The sequence below is a fragment of the Silene latifolia genome, chromosome X, assembly GCF_048544455.1.
Source record: "Silene latifolia isolate original U9 population chromosome X, ASM4854445v1, whole genome shotgun sequence".
NCBI classification, from domain to species: Eukaryota; Viridiplantae; Streptophyta; class Magnoliopsida; order Caryophyllales; family Caryophyllaceae; genus Silene; species Silene latifolia.
Window position 1 is genome coordinate 115170970 of NC_133537.1, and position 8614 is coordinate 115179583.

Consider the following 8614-nt stretch of genomic DNA (forward strand, 5'->3'; position numbering starts at 1 on the left):
TCAGTTTACTGATATCCGGTCTATCATAAAGGAGGTTCGAAAGAGAACGAAGAAAGATCCTCAATATAACATGCTGAACATCATTAATCAGCATGTTGCTTGAGGTGGAGTCGCTTTCGGTAAGACAAGGCATTAGGCGCGAGACACCGCACTCAGCAGAATATCGTTGATAGAATCCTTGGGAGGCTTGGCCAACCCAAGGTGAGAAGCGAAAAGGTCCATAGTAAGCAAGAAACTTGTGTTCATCAACCGAAACTCAACGGTTTGGGCAGCTGGGTCATAACTAAAGGAGCTCATAAACTCCAAAGTAAGAAAAGGGTAGGAATGTTTCCTCAGCCGGTACAACCCCGTAAAGCCCAAGGTCTCAAATATGTGACGGACATCCGTTTCTATTCCCAAATCCTCCAAAAGTGTGGTATCTACACACCTCGTTGGCCTCATTTTGCGTTTTTGCAAACCACAAAACGCTCTCTCTGTTTAAAATCTACAAACACTACAGAAGGGTACTCCGGTACCGCGGGTACCACGGGTCCACTCCCTTCCCCAGTCTCAGGCTGTGAAGCCCTCCCCCTTTTGCTTTGTCGGGTCCCTATGTTCAGTCTCGGCATCTGTTTCAGCATATAACTTAAATCAAACTTGTATAGACATGTAAAGCACATAATTCACACAATTGAACTTTGAATGCGAAGCTAGGTACACACGTCACCAACAAGTTCCCAATTTTGAAATGCAAATTCAGTTTGTAGCAACTCATATTCTTTAGTTGTGAAAAGTTTAGCATGATATACATGGTTTACTCAATCAATTCTAACATCTTAGCATGATTCAAATGCTATTCTATACATATACTTTAATAAGATGTGAGATAGTTGTACATGCTCATAGAGAAGTAATTTAGAACATATCATCATCAACCTTCAATATTAGAAACAAAACAACTCAATTAGACTTGTCAGACGGTCTCTACAGCTGTAACGATTTTGACATATTCACTATCAATTAACATTACCACTATCATATTGAAGTTTATCCCTTACCTAAACATTCACATTCAATACCACATTTTCAAATATAGAAGACGAATTTCAATTTGGGGCACTTTTAAGACGGAGTTTTAAGGCAACTTTTAGAGTGAAAATCGCCAAAATTCATCCTTCAACATTATATGTACCATATATAGTGTTCAATTTCATCATATAACATGTAAAAACAACCTAAAATGAATTTTGATTTTGGTAACCCTAGAAAATTTCGGCCCCATTTTGGCAATCTCTAGCCTATTTCTACAGCAATTAGTCACCAACATTCATGAAAGGAAAGCATGTGAAGCATATTACAACAATTTAAAAGCAATAATCTGTCCATATGAATCGAAAATTTCAGATATACCATCATCCCAACAAATTTTAAGGCATAAAAACATGTAAATAGGGAAGAAATCATACCTTGATTAAGTAGAAAAATAAAAGAATGCAAACAAATAAGAAGAAACAACCAAAATAATCACCAACAACACAAGATTATGAAAGCTTTTGAGAGGGATTCAGGCTTAGGGTTCTAAATAAGAAGGAAGAATGAGAGGGATAAGGAAGAATAGGGGTTTTAAGAAACCCGTAAGAATCACTGTACAGTAACCTACTCGATCGAGTGTCTAGGATACTCGATCGAGTGTCTAGGATACTCGATCGAGTGCCCTCTACTCGATCGAGTAGGCGCTATTTCGTCGAGTATCTGCAGAAAATTTCCACATCCCGACGTCATAGCTTCCTAACTAGATCGAGTGAGGTCTACTCGGTCTAGTAAGAACTCGCACTCGGTCAAGTAAAGTTAGGTACACGGTCAGAAATACGAAGTAGATTGAAGATTCCTGCAAAAACAATATCGCGTGTCGATTCCAAACTAAGTTCGGATTCGTCACTGGTTATCATGCTCGATCACGCATTACCATTATTACTCAAGCATACCATATCGTCTCAATAAATAAGTTTTATGTCCTTATACACTACAACAATTACCCAACTCGGGTTACCTGCTACCGAGTTATTCAAAAGCATAATCACGTCATCATACCACACTTAAACTTGTCTTACCACATTACTACCAAGCTCGTGTTCACATCAACATGAAACATATAATTAACGTTAATCATCCTTTCATATGTCATATAAATGCATACTCTACATGGCAAATTAGGGTCTATCATGTTCCAAATTCAATCATAAGCAAATCATTCTACATAAATCGATCGTCACGCAGCGGAAAGTTGCAACCACTTAATAAGGCATATGCATTACTATATGCTATGTCTCATATTATAACTCAATAATTCTATAACTATCATCATTGTAATGACGGTAAGGCTTATAAACTCGCACATAATTACCGTTATTCACAACCTGAAGCAACCACTAACATGATCACCTTCATATTACGGCATACACTTTCACATTTTCACGCATTTCTATCAAATAAACTCTTGTCACGTTTCTCATAATCATCGTATAAGCTCACTAATCATGCCAATTCCTCACTATACACCATCCAATCGCAACCACTATGCTCATCTCTATGTTAACAAAGACTCGACCACAATTAACTCCGACATAACTAACATACACAACACATATATACACACGGATTCCACATTCCCATACCCTGTGACTGGCTTAAGTACCATGGGGCCAAGATTTTGAAATGAGGGCGCCTACTCACCCAAAATCTAGCATCAGCGGGGCTCCCATTATACATACACCAAGTTCATTTTATTAGACTCGCTACGTTCATTATTTTCATTGGTTACAGGTTCCAAAATCGTCGCTCTGATACCACTTTGTAACAGCCCCATATCCAGAGGAGCCTTAACTAGGCCTTCCTTAGCATATAAGGGCATTACCATCTCGGTTGCCCGAGGTCAGTAATAATCAAATGTCGATAAAAGAACGATTATGTTATATTACAAGTGATTTAAAACCAACAGACATAGTAAAAGATACAACTCAAAGGCTACTCGCTATTACTATCAAATCTCGTGAAGACTCATCCCTGCCCGGACTCCAGCTATCAACGACATCAACACCTGCTAAGACAGACTGCTCACCATAAGGGATCACGGCAGATACGTAAAACAACAAAACAACCACAAAAGGTCAGTACTGAGATAAGACATGACAAAACCAACGACATCTAACAATACAACACAACACAATTAGTCACACACACAATCACACCCACTCCAATCAATCTCCGTCACCGACTGTCCACTGGACCAGCCCTGCCAGTGGGGGACCGCAGCCGTTCCCACCTAAGCCCCGCTCATCATACCGAGCGATAACCCTGTCCCATTAATGTGCACATCCCCTTCCATGGCGGGTTCCACGAAGGGCGAAACTAGGGCGTAAAGCCACTCCCGCAAGTGACTCCACTCAGCCGAGAACGCATCTCGAGAACCAGAGACAAACAATCACAATCAACAACCGCTGCAATACAACACGACCAACAACCGTATATACGCTGCCACACAAACACAACCACAACACAACAACAACGACACAACAATCGACACACTAGACTATCTACAGAACTGAGTAGGCGAACCTACCTTTAAGCAACTGCAACCAATCCATGCCAACATACGACATATCCAGCAATCAAGCAATGCCTATAACCACAACACAATCATCTATTACTATCAAGCAAACCCTAACTGCAAAGACAAGGATACGGATGATGATGACGACATACCTACAAGGAGAAACCCGGCAAAAGACCGCTAGCCGACTCGAGTTACGCTCTCCTAAGGCACAAGAACATTCAAAAGGCTTCCATGGAGGTTTATGGTGAAGGGAAGGGAAAGAGGCAACTAAAGGATTGAAGGAATGAGGCGGAAATGATTTGTGGATTTAACAAAGCGCGATTAAAAACCCTCGCTGAAAACCCGGTACTCGATCGAGTATCCCACATACTCGATCGAGTGACCCCCTACTCGATCGAGTAACCACGCTACTCAATCGAGTAGCCTCTACTCTATCGAGTACCACCCATAACTCATAACCCAAGATAGCTTTGGCACGCACATCTAAGAACTATTACCGCTCCCAAGGTTAGTGAACGCTGGTCAAAGGGTCTCTAAAAGGGCGGGTATTACAAGAATAATGGCATCCTTCTAGCACCCCTTTCACATCCCAATGTGGGATACATCTCTGGAATAGTCCATCGGAGCAATGTTTGAACAAATGTGGATCATCCCATAGGAAGAACTTGGCATCATGTAAGAACTTCTTCCTTTGTTGATATGAAAGGTCAGGTGGCAACTCTCTTCCAACTAGGTAGTTGGATATGTCGGCATACCAAGGAGTATTGGCTTCCAACATCATTAGAACATCGTCGGCGAAGGAATCATCGATAGGTAATTCAATACCTCCATCATGGAACTTCAATCGGGATAAGTGATCGGCATGAGATGCTTCAATGCCTTGTCTTAGCTTCTTGTTTGGCTAGGAGATGCTTCAATGCGGCATGATCGTTATGAACAATGACTTTGGAACCGATCAAGTAAGAACGGAATTTGTCTAAGGCATAGACAATGGCAAGTAGCTCTTTCTCCGTCGTGACATAGTTAATTTGAGCCGCATCCAAGGTTTTGCTAGCGTAGTAGATAGCATGGAGAACCTTATCCTTTCTTTGTCCTAGCACGGCACCTACTGCATAGTCACTTGCATCACACATGAGCTCGAATGGCAAGTTCCAATCCGGTGATTGGATGATAGGTGTGGAAATCAAAGCCTTCTTGATCCTATTAAAAGACTCAAGACAATCGTTAGTAAACACAAAGGGAGAATCTTTTAAAAGAAGCTCCGTAAGGGGTTTGGCAATCTTAGAAAAATCTTTAATAAAACGGTGGTAGAAACCCGCATGGCCTAAGAAACTCCTTACACTCTTCACATTTACCGGTGGGGGTAGTTGCTCAATAACTTATACCTTAGCACGGTCCACTTCAATTCCTCTTTTCGAAACAATATGACCAAGCACCACACCTTCATTTTCCATGAAGTGGCACTTTTCCCAATTCAACACCAATTCAACACCAAATCAACTTCTTCACAACGCTTCAAAACTTTGGACAAGTTAGTCAAACAAGCATCAAAAGAAGAACCATAGACACTAAAATCATCCATAAACACCTCCACGATAGACTCAATGTAGTTGGAAAATATGCTTATCATGCAACGTTGGAAAGTGGCGGGGGCATTATAAAGACCAAAAGGCATGCTACGGTAGGTAAATGTACCATAGGGACATGTAAACGTGGTCTTCTCTTGGTCATCCGGGTGAATGGGTATTTGAAAGAACCCGGAATAACCATCTAGGTAGCAAAAATATTTGTGACATGCCAACCTTTCCAACATTTGGTCAATAAAAGGTAATGGGTAGTGGTCTTTCTTGGTGGCTAGATTTAGCCTCCTATAGTCAATGCACATTCTCCAACACGTCACAATTCTAGTTGGAATTAACTCATTTTTATCATTTTTTACTATGGTGGTTCCTCCTTTCTTAGGAACCACTTGGACCGGACTCACCCATTTAGAATCGGAAATTGCATAGATAATTCCCGCATCTAACAATTTAAGCACTTCCTTTTTTACCACTTCTTGCATGTTAGGATTTAGTCGTCTTTAACCTTGGACATATGGTTTATGATCTTCCTCAAGATTAATTCGGTGCATGCAAAATTCGGGACTAATTCCTTTTAAATCATCAAGTTTATAGCCAATGGATTTCTTGTGAGACCTTAAGACATGAAGCAATTTAGCCAATTGACTCTCATCTAATTTAGCACTAACGATTACCGGACACATCCCCTCATCATCTAGAAAAGCATACCTCATATTGGAAGGAAGGGGCTTAAGCTCGGGTTTTTGTACCTCAAGATCTTGAGGTGTAGCAACCAAGCCTATAAAGTGTGATCTCTCCTCCAACGATAGCTCCTCTCCATCCAATTCTTGCTCCAAAGCATCAATCTCCTCATTTCCAATCTCATCATTACCTGCAAATGATTCTAAGAGCAAGAGTGCCTCCAAGGGATCTTTAGATAAAGATCGAGGTGTAGAGTCTTCTATAACGATGTCAACAACATCCAAAATGTCAATAGAATAACAAGACTCTTCTATCATTGGACTCTTCATGGCACTATTCAAATTATATGTGACCTTATCGTCACCCACTTCCAATGTAATTTTACCGTTCTTGACATCAATTAACGCACCCGCGGTGTGTCAAAATGGTCTTCCCAAAATGATTGGGATTTGGGCATCCTCGGCCATGTCAAGAACAATAAAATCAACCGGAATGAAAAACTTACCAACTTTAACGGGAACATCCTCCAAAACTCCCAAAGGGCGTTTTATAGAACGGTTCGCCATTTGCAATGTGACACTAGTGCATTTTAAGACTCCCATATTAAGCTTAGCACAAATAGAGTAAGGTATTATACTCACACTAGCACCTAACTTGCATAAAGCTTTGTCAATTTGGTAGGTGCCAATTGTGCATGGAATAGAAAAGCTACCGGGATCTTTTAACTTAGGAGGGGACTTGTTTTGCAAAAGAGCACTCACCTCGGCGGTGAGAGCTATTGTTTCAACCTCATCAAAAGTTCTCTTCTTAGTTAAAATGTCTTTCATGAACTTAGTGTAAGATGGAATTTGAGTGATTAATTCGGTAAAAGGAACGGTTACCTGGAGATTCTTCACAACTTCCATGAATTTACCGAATTGAGAATTCTTTTGATGCTTTGCCAATCTATGAGGGAATGGCACTTTGACTTTTTCCGGAAACTTTGCTTCAATATCTTTCTTTAGAGGAGCATCCTCCACTTCCTTGACTTTCTCAACAACAAGTGGATCATCCACTTTCTTGGGAATTTCTTCATTTTCCTTATCATTTGGAGAGATCTCCAACTCAACAAGCACCTCCTCATCTTCTTTGGGCATGGATGGCCCATCATATTTTGTACCACTTCTTAAGGAGATAGCATTAAGGGTAGCATGTGGTTGCTCACCTTGAGGGGGTAGTTGACCCGATTTCCTTGAGGAGCTAGATGAGGCCAATTGAGCCATTTGTTGCTCCAACATCTTAATTGCGGTATTTTGAGCTGGCTCATTCTTTTGAATTTGAGCCAACAATTCCTTTTGCAAACGGACTATAAAGCCCTCAAGCTTACCTCGTTCTTGGTTGTTTTGTTGGGCATTTTGTGGTGGAGCTTGATTTTGTTCGAAATTGTTTTGTGGGGGCCTTTGTTGATTTTGATAACCCGATGGAGGGGTAATATTTTTGTTGTTGAGGGACATAGGCATTTTGTTGTGGTGGGGGTTGTGGTTGAGGATTTAGCACATTGTTGCTTCTATAAGACATATTCGGGTGAAATCTTGAATTTGGGTTATATGTGTTTGAGAATGTACCCGGTGGATAAGCATTTTGTCTTAAAGCTAGAAAGGCATTTACCTCTTCAATAGGAGCTTGGCAATGAGCGGCATAATGACCCGCACCTCCGCAACCATCACACACAACGATTTGGCTTGCTGAAGACATAGCATTGACTTGTTGAATGGAATCTCTAGCATCCCTTTCTGCCAATTGTTGTTTGAGCAAGGCAATTTGAGCTAGCAAAACGGAGTTGTTAGAGGATTCTTCTTTACCTTTGGATGGCACAACTCGGGAACTGACATATTGTGAATCATGGACCGCCATAGATTTGATCGTGGCATGAGCAAGGTCGGTGTCAATTTGATCAAACCGCCCATTGTTGGCGGAATCGAATCCTTCGGGACTCGACACAACATCCATTATAGAATGTTATTGCTAGAAACCAATCATCTAGCTCATGATGTAGGCTTTGTCTTTGAAGCTCTTTGTACCTCTCCCAAGCCTCATATAAGCTCTCAAGGCTTGTTGACGGAATCCGGTAATTTGGCTCCTCAAAGTTTGAGTTTTCTCCGGTGGAAAAAACTTTTGATTGAAGGCTATAGCCAAAGTATCCCAATTGGTGATTCCCATGGTAGTGCGGTCAAGGCTATTGATCCAAAGCTTGGCCTTGTCCTTCAAAGAGAAAGGGAAAAGTATTTCCCTTATTTGGGCTTGAGTGACGCCCGTTTGACGGATCATGAAGCAATAGTCACAAAAGTTTTGCACATGCAAATTGGGATCCTCCAAAGGACTTTCCCCAAATTGCTTTCTCTCCACAAGGCTAATGAAAGTCGGTTTGATCTCGAAGTCCGGCGCGGTGATTTGAGTGGTTGTGATACCGGCCGGAAGCATGGCCGCGGTAGGCTTTGAGTGATCGGAAAGTTTCACCATCTTTTTGGTAGTAGATGGTGGTGGTGGTGGAGATGATAAACTTGAAACCTCCTCCTCTTCAAGGGCTTATAGATAGTCTAAATAAGACTTTCTAGCAGTTTCGGCTTGTACGGGAAAAGAGGCCTCTTTTACTTCCTTCCAAAACCGTCGTCTTGTCCTAAAGGTTCTCTCGGGATCAGAATCCGGTGAAAGCAATTATCCCTTGCGTGAGGACCTGGGCATAAGACAACAATTTCTAGAGAAGTGATAAGTAACGGTCTCA

General features: G+C 41.3%; 1 non-coding gene across 1 annotated transcript; it reads left to right on the forward strand.

Annotated features, from left to right (window-relative positions):
- The first annotated feature begins 7874 nt into the window (after window positions 1-7874).
- On the forward strand, window positions 7875-7980 carry LOC141625310 (small nucleolar RNA R71). The gene has a single exon (XR_012535096.1). It is a non-coding gene; the product is annotated as a small nucleolar RNA R71 (small nucleolar RNA).
- Window positions 7981-8614: the final 634 nt, after the last annotated feature.